The 17,819-nt window shown below is 39.5% G+C and overlaps 1 protein-coding gene across 7 annotated transcripts in view; it reads right to left on the bottom strand.

Annotated features, from left to right (window-relative positions):
• The window catches only part of DAB1 (DAB adaptor protein 1), a 142,347-nt gene that overhangs the window by 107,400 nt on the left and 17,128 nt on the right, over positions 1–17,819 (bottom strand). For 5 of the 7 annotated variants that reach the window (XM_083867109.1, XM_083867107.1, XM_083867103.1 and 2 more), the window contains exon 1: positions 1,433–1,568. The exons of 1 other annotated variant lie outside the window; for it this stretch is intronic. The gene's annotated coding sequence lies outside the window, so the exon portion shown is untranslated. Of the gene's footprint in view, positions 1–1,432; positions 1,569–15,299; positions 15,415–17,819 lie in introns of those variants that run through there. One more of the 7 variants, XM_083867105.1, reaches the window with a different exon arrangement.

Genomic DNA, 17,819 nt, shown 5'->3' with positions numbered 1-17,819 from the left:
TCCCAAATAACCCTTTTTAATTCTTCCAATATCTGAAAACTACTTAGTCCTAAACCCACAGCATTTAATTTCCCTTTGTATTTAGTTGCTGTAGTTGACTGTATTCACAAAATACTACTCCTATCTCCTGAAAACAAGGAGTTATCTTCTTTTTTTAAACAAAATTCTATATATAACTTAGGCCAATAACACATTTTATTAAGTTTATTGTGGTTTAAACTATGCTTCATTTTTCTGTCTCTAGTGCATCTTTCAAGCATGTTACCCAGTTCCTCAGATGGAATAAACAGCACCACTGAAGCTGCTACACAACCAAGAGCATCTTGGCAAAAAACTGACCTATAATATCTTTCTAAAGTAAGGTTTTTATTAGTATTCCAATGATGGCAGGAATAATTACTGAAATTCCTCCTGGAAATCACTCCACGTCGTGGTGAATACTGCACTCCACTCCACCAATTATTCACCAGAAGTGCTGTGAATTTTCTACTCACAGAAAATGCTGACCGGATTAAAAAGAAGCTTTTCAAAGGAATGAATTGATTTCATCAACATTTTTAATGGCAAATTACGAACATTTCATTTTAATATTCCAGTTCCCATTTTATATTATACAGGGCAGCATTCATGCAACAAAGGCAACATAGAAGACATGGACTTGCTTTAAAGGATTTTTTGAAATATTGAAAGTATGGCATTTGAATTGAGGAAAAACTGCATCTCCTCTGCCCATGGAACAGGGAATGCAAAGAGCTGAAAACCAGGAACAATCCCAGTGTGCTGGGGGTGTAGATACTGCACTCATGGCTCCTTTAAGTGCACTTTCTGACTCAAAACTCCACTCAGAGTGGTTTTGTAAGCTTTAGCAGGGTATCACATCAAAAAGGAGCAGGCTTTAAAACTCCACATCATTCCTCTGATACCACATTAGCAGATAACAGAGGAAATCATTCAGATGGGAGTAGAGATTGCCAAGTGAAACTGAATTACCTAATGCTTTTTCCCCCTATGAATTGCATTACTCCAATACTTCACTACTCCCAGATTTCCCACACTGCTGAACCTTGAACAGAGAAGAGAAGGAATTTCTGATAACGCTGTGCAAGAACAAACAAGAAACCAAAGTCACAACAACTACTCCAGGCACAGCCTGGCTGTGACCCGAGCCCCACCAGCAGAAACTGCCTCACCTCCACCCCAGTCAATAAAGTCACACCAGCACAAAATCAATAGCCTTGCATTTGCCTCATATTGGCGGAACTCCATTGATTTTAATGGAGCTGGAGTTACACCAATTTTGTGCTGGTGTATCTGCATTAGTGTCAGAGAAGTTACACCGGCGTGACTGATGCAAAACAACAGCAGGACAACCAACCCCTCCATGGCTAAAATCAACTCCAAAGCCACAAGAAAATGCAGATCTGTACATTACCAAAGCAGGGCCTTTGGAATTTATTTTTGCAGAGCAGAAGAACGGCTCTTTTGTGATCCTCCCTCCACCAAAGAAACAGAGACTGAGAAGGCAAAGAGGACAAAGTACACAGTTGGGATCACAGTATTCTGTAATTAGAGCTGTTAAATGATTACTAAAGTGCAGTGGTGCAATCATCACACCGAAGGAAAAGGGAGAAGTGTGCAGTCAGGAGCATCACCAGGGAGAAGGTAAAAGCAATGTCAGGCACCACGTTTCATATTGAAATGCAAATTCCTCACAATCAGAATCTGTGTCTTCTAATTGGAAGAAAAGGTTATGGAATTAAACATTTCGCATCCTGGACAGCTCAGCATGTTTTGAAGCAGCACAGTAAGTTGAAGGAATTTTGTTCATTTCCTGTCCTTCACAGAAATATCTTGACTAAGCTCTGGTTTTTTGTTTAATTTCAGGATCATTTTCCTAATATTTCAAGTGAGAGTGAACTGGAACTCACCGTCTCATTCATTTAAAATAAAATAACAGCACGATACCTAACTTATGCTATACTTTGAAGTAAAGTTTGGAGTGATGCCTTACATTGACCTTCTTAAAGGATGTGAATTTTGCACCAGCTTTGAGATTTGTTCAGCCACAAGAGCTGACCTGTACATTGTGTGTCCTTCCAGTCTCTGAAGCTTCCTGACACTACAGCAAAGCAAACCCTCCTAATGCCAACAAGAACAAAAAGTCTCTTTGCCAGGATCTTTATTCACTGCTATTTTTCAACACTCAGCCCGTGTTCTCTTGGCTGTTAAGTATTGGGAAAACTGCTCAAAGGAATTCACCTTGCTGGAAATGGACTTTTGCTTCATTACGCCAAACTCAACCACCTGACTCCTACCAAAGTTCATTCTCTAGCACAGCAAAGGCAAAAAGCAAGAAGCTTCTGGGACTGTAAGTATGAATTCACACAAACAGACAGTAATTACTTCTCCATTCCTGTTCACAACTGACAAATATCTATATTTTGAATTGTCAAGTGACCCAAGTGTGGCCCAGCAGCACCTGAAGGGAACCTGTAAGAAAGATGGAAAAAGACTTTTCACGAGGACATTTAGTGACAGGACAAGGCGGAATGGCTTCAAACTGACAGAGAATAGGTTTAGAGCAGAGATTAGGAAGAAATTCTCGCCTGTGAGGGTGGTGAGGCCCTGGCACAGGCTGCTCAGAGAAGCTTTGGCTGCCCCATCCCTGGAAGTGTCCCAGCCCAGGTTGGACAGGGCTTGGAACAACCTGGGATAGTGAGAGGTGCTCCTGCCCACAGCAGTGAGGTTTAAACTAAATGAGCTTTTAGGTCCCTTCCAAACCAGGTCATTCTGTGATTCTCTGATGAGTTTTAGCTGCAGAATTACTTTTGACCACTCCATTTGAATAGTTCAGTGTTCAAACCACTCCTGAAGGCAATCCCACAGGACTGCTGGGATGAACAGCAGGTGGGCTCCTGCAGGATACCAAACACAAGTATTTGAGGACAGCTGCTAGATTTTACTGGAGAAATGTCAAATAAATGATTTTCTTGGAATCACTTATCTGTTCTCATCTCATTTATATCTGATTAGGTTATGCACTGTTCCATAAATGTCTCTGCTTTCTATCAGTAGGAGTATCAACCACTTTCAAAAAGAGGAAGCATATTCCCTAAAAAGTTTTTATGCATTTTCTGGTTGGAAGTAAGATTCAGAAGCATTTCTGAATAGTAATAGACAGTGCTCTTCCCATAACTGGAAAATATACTAAACAGATAATAGAGCCACAGGACTATCCAACCCTTGGAACTGTGTGGGACAGGTGTTGTGTATTCTATCCTAATTCCATACAGAGAGACATCCATACAGGGTCCTCACTGTGACATACGCAGGTGTGCTGCATGATCACCTCACACCCTAATAGGGTCAAAGCCCAGGTGATCAGGTTAGGGACCCTGCAAAAGGAAATCACTTCCAGGAAAAGAAAAATCAAACAACTGCCAGGCTAACAGGACAGGGGAAAAAAAAAAAAAAGTGTTTGATTATTCAAATGGGGAACTCTTAAGCAGTTAAATGAGTACAAGGATCTGCATGAGTGGTAACACATCAGACAATAATGCTTATTTTTGAAATATTTTTAAAAAATCACCAAGCAGCATGCAGTGAGGAACCATTCACCTTCTACTGTCATGCTACAGTTTATTCTCTCTTGGAAGCAATTACAGGACAAATGCCAAGCTACAGAAGGTATTTTTCCAGCAGCAGCATCTGGCTTCTTGGCAGACTCCTCAGGCAATTTTATTGGAAGCTTTAGAGATGCTGTTGGGTCAGTCCTGGTTATATTGCTTCGGAACTGTCTGGCAGATTCTTCTTCCTAGATGTCATAATCCTTCTGATTTACCTTGAAGGAATTAGCACACTTTTATCCATTTCAAGAACAGTTGACCTGCAAGGCATTTCGGGGCTGCCTACAGAGACACAGTAAAAGTCACTGGTGTAAATCTGTGTGCCTTTGAACCAGCAGAATTTCAGCACCCAGTGCCTGATGCATCATCAAGGAAACAGGGAAGCCATGCAAACACTCTGTGTGTGTTGAGAGTGCATTCTTTATGACTAAAGGAAAAACAAAACACAAGATGCATGAAAGATTAACTACTTAAAAAGAAAAAAATAAAAAAAAAAATAAAAAAAAAAAAAAAAAAAAAAAAAAAAAAAAAAAAAAAAGGCAGGACTCTGCTCCTTCCAACTCCTCCATAAAGGGCAGAAGGGGCTGGTGGAAGGGAAGACAGAGATGTCCTTTGCTCCCCCCATACCCATCCCTTCCCCCTCGCCAGCCCCAGCGAAGATCTGCATTATTCTGCAGCTGTGATCATGATTAATCCTCATCCAGAAGGATGAAAGACAGGATGCTGCTTCTGCCCACCCTCTCTGCCTCCCAACAAAATCAAGTCCACAACAGAAAGGCTTTCTGTCAGTTTGGGGCTGTCCTCTGGAATTCATACAGAGAAAAGGGACAGAATGCTATACCAAGTGAATTTATAGTCCATAACACAGGTGAACCTTCCTACTTTTAAAGACTTTTGTGCAATCATTTACATTAAATATATTTCTTAATCTAAAAAGTAAAAAAAAAAAAGCAGATGTGTTCATTTCCACTACTTGGGGTTTTTTTTAAGGCATTCCCAGATATGCTTGGACAGTTTTTTTTTTCTTTCAGAGAGGTTTCAGAAACCCCCACAAAACCCCGTACCAGGTTATTTTCCAGGAAAAAGAGTCCTAATGCCCAAAGGTAAATACTAAAGGAGTGAGTAATGTACTCCATAATTTAATAAAGGGCTACAGATCTTGGATTTTCAGTAACAAGAGTATTCAGGGAGCAGAGTAAGAGCAGACTGACAGCACTAAGAAAGATACACATATCCAGGTCAAACAAAAAGCCAAACAGAGTCTGTCATCAGCCCAGTGCAAATAAATCCAACCAGACACAGACTTCAGACTTGGCTAATGTGAATTGACTAATATAATTCCATTTTATGCAGGCAAAAACATATTCTGATTGCGAGCCAGCGGTGCTCACAAGTTCTAAATTTAGGCATCACTAAGGGCCAGGTAAACCATTAAGGGAACTAATCTGAATTTTATCCATATCAAAGATTTGTCCTGTCCAGAAATTACCTTCCCAAATTTAAACCATGTATTCACTCTCATTACCACCTTTTGGACATCCCTATTCATTAATTAAAATTTCTGCACAATCACAATACTCATCAACAAGGCAGCCTGGGCTTTAAAATGCTGCGCTGTGGCACACACTGAAAAAAAAAATAAATCAATTATTTAGGCTCCAGTACATGAACAGAAGTTACTGGCACAGTAGAAACCAAGCCATATTTTAGGGGAGCTGTAGCACAGATTCCCTTGTTTACCAGCTGGTTCCTGTGAAGTGCTGAGCAGTCTCCATGATCAGGTGAACATTTGGATGCACGCTGAAAACTGAATTTCCAGTGATGCCCTAGATTTCACTGACTACACAAAAGAGATGAAAGCTGCACACAGAAACAAACAGAAGGTTTCCTGGATGCAGCAAAGATCTAAAATATTTTCATGAATTGCCTTTGATTCTACAGTCTCAACAAGGCCTGAAAACTGAGAAAGTGAACAGAAATAACCATCAAACGGGTGCACTTCAGTACAGCAAAGAAAATCAATTAAAAATAGAACTAAAATGTTGTACAGTGCTCTCCTGAAACACCTGGCACACTTACAGCAATGTACATTACATTCAAGGGTAATATACCCTGATCTGAAATGAAGTCCTTGCTGTAACGAGAAAACAGTTGTTTCACCAGGCGAGTTTAAAGCCAAAAGGTGAAGAATTCCAAACCCAATTAAAACGAGAGGGAATTCAGGAATGCAGAATTTAATTACTCCACTTGGAAGGTAGCCAGGCCCACTGGGTTAGGCACCCATGGCCTTGTGAAAGGGAACTCAAAGGAATTCCAGTGGTCAGGCCCCTGGCTCCTTTGAGCCAGGCACCCTTGGCAGCCGCTGCTCTGTAGCTGAGCCCCAGGGAAGAACCAGCTCCTGAATTCCAGCTTTTCCAGCAGCTCCTGCCTCCCAAAGCCCAGCATCAGGCAGGCCTGGCCTTGCCCAGCTTGTGAACCCAGGGAGGCTCTCAGTACATGGTGAGGCTGCAGATGATGCCCAATTAAAGCCATTCGGATAAATAACATTTGATGAAGTTATTGCCTAGGCACCACTTTTTGGGCTTTTTTTCAGATCAACAGACTAAATGGCAGGCAATAATAATATTAGTTTTGGAAGAAGTGTGATGTTTGTGTTACCCACTCAAGTTAATTAATGAAAATAATGACAGAGTTACAAAATCAGGGATGATTAAGAACTTGAAGACCATCCGACCCATTTCTCTGCCAAGGAGGAATTTTTCTTAGCAGCACATTAATTCTGTTCTTCAGCAAACCTTTTCCAAACCACAGGAGCAGCAAGAGTCCCATCAGAGGTGTTCACACTTTCAGGCTGATTCAGAGGTAAGAAGTAAAACCTGGGAATACAAATCCCACCAATTCCCCATCATTATTCTGAGTTAACTGCTCGGAGATTATCTGGAGCAATTACTCTCATCCCTTACTGCACACACACTCCAAATACCTGTAATCCTCACTCTGTCACTGCTAAACCAATCCATCCCCTTCAGGTAAGATCTAATGGTAAAATCACATTCCACTGGGTTTATATCCCACACTATTACAGTCCCCATTATTAAATATTGCTTATTAGTTTGTACTTACAAAGTCAGGGAGATGTGATTTTTATTGCCTGCAAATCATCCTTACGTGAGTCTTACGCTGTACTTACACTTCACTCTGCTCTTCCAGATAAGCTTTTTGCTTTCTGCATATTTAAATAGTAACTCTAATTATCCCTACTTGATTGCCCTCTTCTTGCAAAGCCTTTCTACAGGATCATCTGCAGTGAATTCTTCATCCTACTTGGATTTTAAGAAGCCTGAGATACATTATATTCTTTAATTTTAATAAGAGAATGGAGATGTTTCTTAAAAAAAAATAAGCATAACAGGTTTCTTCTTCAGATGTATTTTTAGCAAAAACTCAGCAAGAAGGGCAGAATAATGATTATTATTATATATTATTATATATTATTATTATTATATATTATATATTATTATACACTGGGAATAGTAACATGACAGAACAGTGTCCAGCAATAAAGTCAATTAAAAAATAAAAGAACAAAAATCAACCAACCAACCAAAGACTATTGACATAGTATCACATTGGCAAAGAAAAGTTCACTTAATTTTCTAAAAATATTGCTTCTTTTGTAAACAATGCTTAGAAGAGTTTTCTAGATTTCAAATCACAGCCACAGAGAACACTTTATAATTGCAACTCATAGGTGCACAGAAGCTACAGGCACCTACACAGGAGCTGAAATTAATGATACTTAATGCATTAGCTCAGGTAGTCCAACCAAAGAAATGCACGTTACTGTAGCCCAAAATTTGTTAATAAAATTTGAGTCAAAACTAATGCTTCTTACAAGAAATTCATTAGTCTTTCTGACCATTTTTAAAGAGATTCGTTTACTGATGATGTTTGATTTAATTATAATGCTGTCTGGTAACACCACATGTTAAAGTTGTGTGCTATTTCCCTTGGTGAGTTCTGATTTTATCTCCTTGTAACTTTACCAAAGGGAAGTGCCAGGGCTGACGTCTCACATGACACAAGCAGCAGCAATGGCACACAGAGTTCAACCTCCAAGACCTTGTCCTGCTGCCCCAAGGCATGAGATCATCCCCTCCTCCTCCTCCTCCTCCCCTGCTCCCCAAGCAATGACCACAGACTGACTGCCTTCCTCACACCACCCTGACTCTGATCCTCCAGCATGGGCTGTCTGTACCTACAGATGTCCCATGGAAAGAGAAGTTACTCTGTGACTGCACACACAGCTTTTCATCCCACCTGGACAACGATAAATTCAGCATCTCTTCACTGATGTGCTTGGTTCTGGAACAGTAATTTACTTTGCTTGTTTGTTTGTTTGTTTGTTTGTTGTGTGAGTGTAATTCCATGCAGGAAAAAGCAGCAGCATGGGTGTACAACAAGCACACTGCAGCACCTTCCAGAATTCAGCTCACAAGCTGCTTTCCTTCAGCACCTGCTCCTGCAAAAGTTACATCAGCAATATGGGATTCGGGTCTGTGACTCTCTTTCAAATATGACTTGAGAAAAACAGGATAGGGAAGAAAAGCAGGATGTTCAGTTCTAGCTGTGACTTTCAGGTCTCTGTGTCAAAGGGTGTCAGAAAGTGCTTGGAAAGACAAAACACAGTCTTGAGCTGTGAATTCTCAGAGAATTCACTACTTCATTAAATAATACATTATTGAGCACTATTTTAGTAAATAAAACCAACCAACCACACAGAGACTTCATGGCGCATCTTTAAACCAAAGAGCTCCTTTGGGAAAAGTGACATTCAAAAAAAAAAAAAAAAAAAAAAAAAAAAAAAAAAAAAAAAAAAAAAAAAAAAATCTTTCTTCTATCTCCTCTGGTCCTCCCTGTGAATTACATCCCATGGGAGATGTGCCACCACCTCTGGAACACAACAAAGCACCATGGTCAGCCCTGAACCAGCTGATTCCAGGTGCAGCACTAAGGAGAGCAGCATTCCCCATAAGGACACCCAGCTCAAGGTCTGCTGCTGTCCAAGATGATGACAGAGAGGCTGAAGATAAAGTTACGCTGAAACCTCAAAGCAAACACTTCCTATTATAACAGCCATTAAAATATTGCTTTTTTTCCCACCAAAGAGGCATTCCTATCAGGACTGAAGTCAGGAAGGACAACCAGATTATCAGCAATCACAGGTGAGGAAGCCCAGCCTTCAGCAGCACAGTAACCTTTCAGCACTCTATTCAAGAATATTCAGAATATTACTGGAAAAATAATTCTGCCTGAAGCTCAGTAAATAAGCCTCAGATTTTTTATATGAAGTAATTTGATTCTATTTTTAGCCATTAAAGAACATTTGGATTAACAGATTGAAAAAAGTTCATTCACAGCTTTAAATATACGTATATATGACTGTTACAAACTCTCTCCCCTGCTGCCCATAAAACTAACAAAATCAAGACAGAAATTACATTTACACAGTCCTGAAAATATTTTAAAATCATCATTAACATGTGTGATTTCATCTTATTTTACTTATGAGCCCGAAATTGTATCCTGAATGCCACTTCTATAGAAACTGAATGCCAAGTATTACCAAGTTACAATTTTACTGTCTATGTAAAAATACTCTGGCAGCATTCAGGCAAATTAAATTTAAAATTAAACTCCAAGCCTTTGCATGCCACCATAATATTTCAGGCAACAATTTCAAGAAAGGGAAAGCAGAAAACAGACTGTGCATATACTATCGTTCAAAATAGATTTCTCATGTCAAATGGCACAGTTTTTCCTTTTTTTTTTCCATTAAAGAGTTATTTCAAATCTTCTGCTGAATACATTTACATGCCTAATGAAACCTCCTCAGTGATTCTTCTTGAATTACTCTATATGCTTTAACACTGCATACACTAATAGTATACACATACATACAAATGGACACATAAATGCATGCACTCATGCACACAATATCCATGCAAAAAAAGAATTAATGGAATTTTTTGACTGGATGCTGCCCCCTGTAAATATGTTAAACGTGAGCAGTGCTCATGGCTGGGTTCATTAACTAAAAATGCTGCTGTTGTCTGCACAATTCACGTTGCTCATGTGAGAAGGGATGACATGTAAAATGCTAATTTACAGGCTCAGTTCTTTTCAATTTACCATCAGGGTTCTCTCTCCATGAGGAAAATCAGGGGTCACTCACTACAATTCTCAGGGAATAACTTGGGCTGAGACCTCACTCAGCACCTGGAGATAAAACTCTGCAGGGAGTCTTCTCCAAGAAAAAGAGGAGAGAAAAGAAAAAAAGGAATGTTCTAAATAAGCTCCAAATACATTTTCCAAGATGTTCTCATGGCAAGATAATATCCCAAAAGCCACAGTTCAGTGACTGGCAAACATCCCAACTTCCAAGGGAAGAGTCATTATATTTTAGATTAGCAGCTAATGTTGTAGATAACTCCTCTCACAACTTCAGCTGTTCATTACCTATTTCTCCTCCAATCTTTTTTCCTAAACTCCCTGTTCTCTTGAGCACCTGCAGTCTGGGAGACCTGCTCAAATCCCATCTGAAAGTCACTCTGAACACACTGACCAACCATGGAACTTCACTTTATCAATTAAGTTTGGACCCAATGTCCCCATTATAGGTCGATGCAGCATCCGATGAACAGATACAATTAAGAGATGAACTTCAAAACCCCATTATTTCCTCAACCTAGAACAGCAGTAGTGCTCTATTCCCTGAAACATTCCAAGATTTCACTCCACCACAGCTGTACCAGCTGTGCATTCTACAAATACCTGTAACACTGAGTTACTTCAGAGACCACAAATGGTAACTTGCTGCTTAACAATTAACAAATACTTAAATAATTGATGTATTTACAATTTCTGAGCAGGTTCATCAGTGGTTTTGTTTCCCTTTCCCAGATCCACCTCTGTGCTGTATATTTAACTTTCCACAAGGTCTCACCCTCCCTGGCCCTTGGTGTACAAACTATTTTGGTTTCAAAGACCTCTTCTATACAGGGCAAGTTTTCAGCAGGACTTCAACGCCTTTAAACTCTTTCCTGTAACCTCAGTGTTAGTTTATCAGAGCAGTCATTAAGGCTGAGCACTCTGAGGCTGATGGGTTTATCTAGGCTAGCCCAACTCCAGCTAATTGCATTCAATTTGACATTCTCCAAGCACTGACAGTCCTCATTCAAGCCGAGTGTGAAAGTTTTTAAATTAGCTTTCACAGTTTGATTCACAGACAGCAAATGCAAAATGGCACAGGATTAATTTTTTTTCCCCAACAACACAGTGTAACAAAATAGCCCAAAGGCTATTTTACTTCATTTGCTTTAACTATTAGGGAAGATTCACAGCACAATGTTCCAACAGAGACAAAAGCTCCAGAGGACTTTCAAAGCTCAGTATTGCCCCCATTAATTAAAGTACCATACGTTTGTACAGCCCTTCCACTTTGTCACTGGATGTTAAAATGAAGTCTAGGCCATTTCAGACAAGCCACAGCCATTACTGCTTAAAACATGAACATACCAATACATTCTTTTCAATTTTATTACAGATCACATTTTTAATACCTAATAAAGTATGGCACTGGACTTAAAATGGGCAATAGGGAAACCTGTATTTTCTTGGGGAAGTACAAATCCTGGCTTCCTATGTAATCTGACAATGTGCCTTTTGATCAGTCTGCCTTCATTTGCCAGACACAAGTTAAAAAGAAATCCAGAATATTGAATTGTGTATTGCAAAAGTGATTTAGTCACTCCCAGCAAAGAGTGGGAGAGCAGGATGGAAATCCAGCTTTCTTGGCTGAATTTACAGTTATTGTATTATTATTATTATTATTATTATTATTATTAGGTGTGTTTGAGCAGCTGCCATCAATAAACTGGAAGATTCATTATAGGCAAACCATCATAAAATACTCTACACTCATGTATTCAGGAGAAACATATTTCTCCAATTTCAGAGGAAAACTAAAATCTCCACTAACAGTTTAGTTTATCTCATCAAAGTACTTATCAGAATATTTTACATAAGGTCCAAAACTCTTAAACAATCTTTATTTCAAAATACTTCTAATATTCTATTTACTAATAATTCCAATATAATCCAATAACTGTATATCAATCGTGGCAACTCACATTACACATGGGAAACTATTTTAAGGTATGAAAATTATTTATAGTGAAATTGAAAGGCAAAACTTTGCATGCAGAGACAGATTCCAGCTTCATCCTCCACATTCCAGGTATTTACAGCAGAGGATACATAGGTCACATCTGACAAACTGTGAAGTCAAAGGCTCATCTGTAAATGTCAAAATGTTAGTCACTGTGGTGGATGTAATTCAGGTGCCTCTTGACAGGATTCAGAGTAGTAATCTCAAATATCAACCCGGTTTTATGAATATTTTCTATTAAGAAGTTACATCCTTGCATTACAAATTGTAAATATTTTGTAAGTAAGAAGCCTTTTACTCACAAGCAAAAGACGTGAGGAAATGTAAAAATTTTACAAAACAATCCACACTGTCTGTTTAGGTAAATTTACACCTAAACTTAGGAAATAGGAATCCTGAATAGTGAATAGAACCAAGTCAGAGCCCAAACAAGGCAGGACCAGGCTGGGAAAGTGAGCCCTGAGAGGGCTGGGCAGGCTTGGGCAGTGGCCTTGGAGGCAGAGCTGGCACAGTTGGCACAGGGGCACCACTCCTGCTGCCTGGATTAAAGTGTGTTTGGGTACAGCTACAAAGGCCAGAACTGCAGCTCTCCGTGGTAATAGAGAGCTATTTGGATATGCCTTTATAATCATTTCATGAAATCTTTTCTGATGTAGTGAAATGAATCAAACAGATCAGAAAATCCAAGTTAACACTGACAAAACACAGAACTGAACAAATATATTATTTTTAAAAATAAAACTACTTTTCTCATGCCTTTAGACCCATTAGATCTTTGTGTGTAACTACAGATAATATAAATCCTTACACAATAATGAAGCTTTACACCCTTTTAAATAAAACACAGCCCACCATAACTGAACTTCTTCAATGGCAAGATAAAACTCAAATGTCCCCTGAATTAACCTCCAAAGCTTAGGAAGCTTCACCAGCTCATATGGCAAATAACCACAGTTATTTGAGAGCTAAACTTGTCAGAAACTGCAAAAGAGAGACAATGCAATTGTCATTGGAAGCAATGAATACATTCCTCAGGTCACCTCATGCCAGGTGCTGACAGAGCTTAGAATCACCGAATGACACATTAATGTGACACACCAATGTTTGAGAATATTTGTGCTTAACAAACTTGGAATTCTATCCACCTGTAAATGCCACAGTACAACAGAGCAGTGCTGATCATGCAAGTCTCCCAGAGTATTCTAAAACACTTCTAAAACACAGTAAGATTGGGAAAAATTCCAGTTTTGGTAGAAGTGAATTTTCAATGGATTACTGGTGATTCCAGAGAAGGGACAGAGCATTCACAAGCATCTGCTAAATAAAGTTTTTTCCCTCCAGCACAGACACTGGTATTAGCTGAAGGTATTCTATGAATATTGAATATCTTAGTGGATAAAAACACATTCTTTGAATATCTTAGTGGATAAAAACAATTCCAAATAATAAAGACTACAGGCCAAAGCAACTTGTATGAAAGCCATTAGGAAGTGCACTAAAGGCAGCAAGCACAATATCCAGTACATCTCCAGATACACCCCATCTGTTTTGACATTTTTATACTTATTATACTAATTTTATATTTGGTTCCTTAAGCTCTTCAGACGTTTTGGTTTTTTCTTTCCTCTGGGCACAGTGAGACAGGGACCTGATAGGGACCAGCAGAGACCTTGTTTTGACAAGTATTTCTGCAGAAAAAAAAAAGGACACGTGCATTCAGATCTGTCTTCAGACAGCTTAAATGGCTTCTAGAATTTTCACTTTCTATTAAGTGAACTTAAACTGCAATCCACAGATAAAATACTGCCTTTGAGTTCAACAACCACTGTCCCAAATAATTATAATGATTATCATTTCCCTCAAATAATAAGGGAAAATTCTAGAACCATCAAGGATGCTTAACAGAGAAGAGGGAGCACTGCTGGAGATGAGGAATGTCAGATACAATGAGATGCTACAGACCAGTTGTTCTCACAGTGCCTGAAATTAACAGCTGGCAGACAATTGTTGGGGTTTCCCACATAACTTGTCAGCTTAAAACATTCCCATGTAAAAGCTTATAGTGCTAATGACAAACAGAACATCTCCTTTTAAATGCATTTAGTTTGTTTCAAAATAATGTGACACTGACACTTAGGATTTTTTTTTTCCCATTATGAACCCCTGTTCTGAAAAAAAGTACAGCCCACATCCTTTCTGAGGCTGTTTTTCTCCATTTCCAGCTGGAAAGCTCAGTTTTGGCCTCACTGGGACATAGCTCCTTGAAATAATGGAATTTATTGCTAGGGATGGGCACTATTTTATCTTCTTGCATTTGGCAGGAGTTGATTTCACTAAAGGCTGTTTTTAGCCTGAAATTACCTAAAAATGCTTAACTAGATCAGTTTATATTTTTCAAACACTATCACTTACGTTTAACTGCCCTAGTGCAAACTGAAGTCAATGTTCAAGTGGCAAATCCTCAAATTGAACGAACGTGCTGAGTTTCAGAAATGTTTGGTTTTCTTTCAAGGTAGTATCAAGCTACTTCTGCCTTCTCACTAAATTCAGTGTTGTTTTATTTTGATGGCTCTGAAAGAATCACCAGGTAGAAACCCTTCAGCTCTGCTTTGAGTTACTCCTACTTCCAAGACAAGCAGCAGAAAGCAGCAGCACAAATCCAAGAAGTGGAATTTCTGTGTGATGTTACACTTGCATGAGTAGCTGTTAACGCCAGCTGCAGCAGCCAGAATATGAATTTTTCCACTGCTAAAATTTCAGAAAGCAAAACATGAAAGTGAAGGCAGCTTTATCATTACCTGCCTGTTCTCATTTCAGAAAGCTGCTTCCCCTTACCTTCTTTAAGTATCTACTAACAATTTTTTTCATTGCAGTTCATCTTGAAAATTAATCATCATAAATTTAAAACCGTTTTCTTGCACATCTGTCAGGTTGGTGGTGCTACTTCATTTATTACAAGACCACATGACGCATCAGAGCTCAGTATTTGAACATGACATATTTTCACTTTGTTGTGATACCACATTCGAAAATTGTTCCTATCAATCTTTCACTGGAGCCAAAACTTAACTGTCTTGTTCACTGAAACATTAAATGCCAAGTCACACAGATGAATAAAAGCATTTGCAAGATGCAAACATTTGCAAAAGTTTCCTGTTGCAAGGGTGTGTAAGAAGAGAATCCACCAAAGTGAACTGAGCCCACAAGAGCCATTGTTTGTAATCATCTTAACCATCAGATCTCACTGAAACTTAAATTATTTTGTTACCAGGCTGAAAAGTTCCAAAAGTAGAATTTTGGAAGTGTTTGCAGCCCTGATTTCCAAAAACCCTTAAACTGCTGTGCACTTGCCAGGCTCAGCTCCTGCACTGCTCCACACCCGTGACTTTCTGCATCATTCCCAGCGAGGAGCCAAACCCCAAACAAACAGTCCAGGTACTTACAGTGCCCATAATGCATCAATTTTTCCCTCTAAACAGTGGCAGCAAACAGGCACCTCCAATACTGTATTACTCTCTTCTCTCATTCATGACGATGTCACACACAGGTTCTTTGGTTCTGAAAGAGAAGCATTTCCCAGGTTCTGAGGACAGAGGTACCCCTGGCCAATCCATCATGCTTTGTGTGCTAATGATAGACTCATGCAGACGAGGCACCAGGAGCAGTCAGAGGCAGCAGGCATGAAAAGGAGTGAATCAACTGTCAGGGGTTGTGATCTGAAGGACTGCAAGGCTGTGATTAGAATTTTCAATCAGGACTTCCACAATCCATCACGCTATAAGGGAAAGGGGGGACACACACACACATATTTCTCCATCAGCTCTTCCTGCAATGGGCAAAGTGAATTCTGAGGCATTAAAAAAAAGGGAATCTGAATGTCTTATGCTCATAAGCAGGTGCTCTTCAGGGAGTGGAGAGTAAAGGATTTTCTGGGACTGCACAGCTACTGTATTTTGTCTGCACACTCAAGATTACGTGCAGCACAGCCTTTGAGATTATGAGACAGAGACACAGCTCTTCCTCTCTCTCCTCTTTACAGGTGCACTCACAGACACCTGAGCAAAAAAGTAACCCTGGAAACCTTTGTGTGTTGTCTTTAGGGATGTGAAAAGAAATAAAGCCCTCCAGGAATCCCTCATCAGCATTTGCTTAACACGCTGGGTGAAACTTTAGAAAACAAAAAGGCAGAGCCCTTTACAAAGAAAGGATTCTCATAACTGTATGAAATCACCTGCAGCACTTGCCAGGAGGCATTCAGTCACATCCTCCCAATGTAAAAAGGACCAGCAAGTTTACTGAGAGTACAAGATCACAGTCACCAAACACGTGGGCCAACCTTGTTTTCCTTGTGGTATTTGTTTGCTTTTGACTCAGAGAAAAATTCAATCCCACAACTCAAAAGGACTTGGAGCTGGGCTGGCCCTGCAACCTCCCTTCTGAAATGAAGGGAAAATCACAAAAGCTCTGCAAGTATTTTGCCGCTTCTTTCCTCTCCTTCCTCACCCATATAAAATGCAGCAACTGTGCCTCTCCAGACAAGAATTTTGCAAAAACTCATTCCCAAAGGGGATTTGCTGCCTCAGAGAGCCCGTCCCCCAAAAAATGCCAGCCCAGCAAGCAGGAACTGGGTGTTGGTGGCTCAAAAGAAGTGTCCCAAGGTCTGTACTGATGTCACTACAGGTTTTGACTCAAAATCTAGATCCAAGTGACAAGCTAGGCAGACTAGACATTTATTGAAATATATGAACGAAGCATTTATTTTAAAAGGCAATTTTCATGTTAAACGATGAATAATGAACAGTAAAGGCAGATCTTATTTACATAATTAATGTTTCAGTTATTGATATTCCTTCAGAGGGTCACTAGACATTTTTCTCCAAGTTAATTAATTAATAAAGCAACTGCTTTTATGTAGGTAATTGTAATCACTTCAATACTCAAAGGCATGTAAAATATCTGCCTTTTTTTCTTTAATGTTGCAACCCGAGTGACACAATGATCATTTGCATAAATATAAACACTGAATGAGTCCATTTAACTCCTGACTAGAAAGAAATCCTTTGAAACTAACAGGAAAGAAATACATTAATTACAGACAAACATGGGAATCTGGGCAAGACCACCTTTTCTCTTTGCATCACATATTTTCCCTAACAAAATCTCAGCTTCAAGACACTGAACTGCTCATGATGCAAATCTGCCCTCACTTTTAGCTGAAGATTGATCTGAGGAGACAGAATAATTTGGGAAAGAACAGACTCTAAGGAGAAACAAAAAAACCCTAGAAAGCTGGTAGAGGGAGGAAAGCTTTAAATGCTCAACATTTCACAGGTAACAGAACTTTTTCATTTTCCATTAAGAAATGCATTACCAAATCCTGCAAACAGAAGCCTGATCCTGCAAAGTCTGTTAGAGAAAGTCAAAGTGCCCAGGTCAGTCCCACTCAAGCCAGGTGAGAGGGTTACTTTGCTCAGTAGCCAAAGTTTATTTGCTCTTCCATCAGATCAGGCCTCAGGAAAAGCAATCTGGAAAGGATTACTGGGTGCACTGCTTGAGGAAGGTGGGACAGCTGAGAGGTTGTAATTTTATCACACATAATATTCTTAAACCACTAATAGCTTGCACTCATCCCATTTCTGTCTGTATCACCACACAGTGCTGCCAAAAAAAGCATCTTCGGGGACAGGTCAAAGTGCCCTCCCAAACCTGGGCCACACAGGTTTTGTTGTTAAAATTTCACCTTGAATATGTCATTTGTTGTGTGATTTAATGAATGAGAGAGCAAGGGGTAGAAGATGTTGATATTTGACCAGTGACACCATTGACTAGCTCATAACCAGTCACATCACTCTGCTATTTCCTCATCAGAAAACTGCAAGTGTCTCCACTATCAAGCATTCTGAAACACAACTTGGGATTTTTTTTTTCCTGTTTGATACAGTGCCCAGGACCATGGGGGGAAA

Source organism: Zosterops lateralis, assembly GCF_965231275.1.
Source record: "Zosterops lateralis genome assembly, chromosome: 9".
NCBI classification, from domain to species: domain Eukaryota; kingdom Metazoa; phylum Chordata; class Aves; order Passeriformes; family Zosteropidae; genus Zosterops; species Zosterops lateralis.
This window is presented reverse-complemented; position numbering and strand designations above follow the sequence as displayed.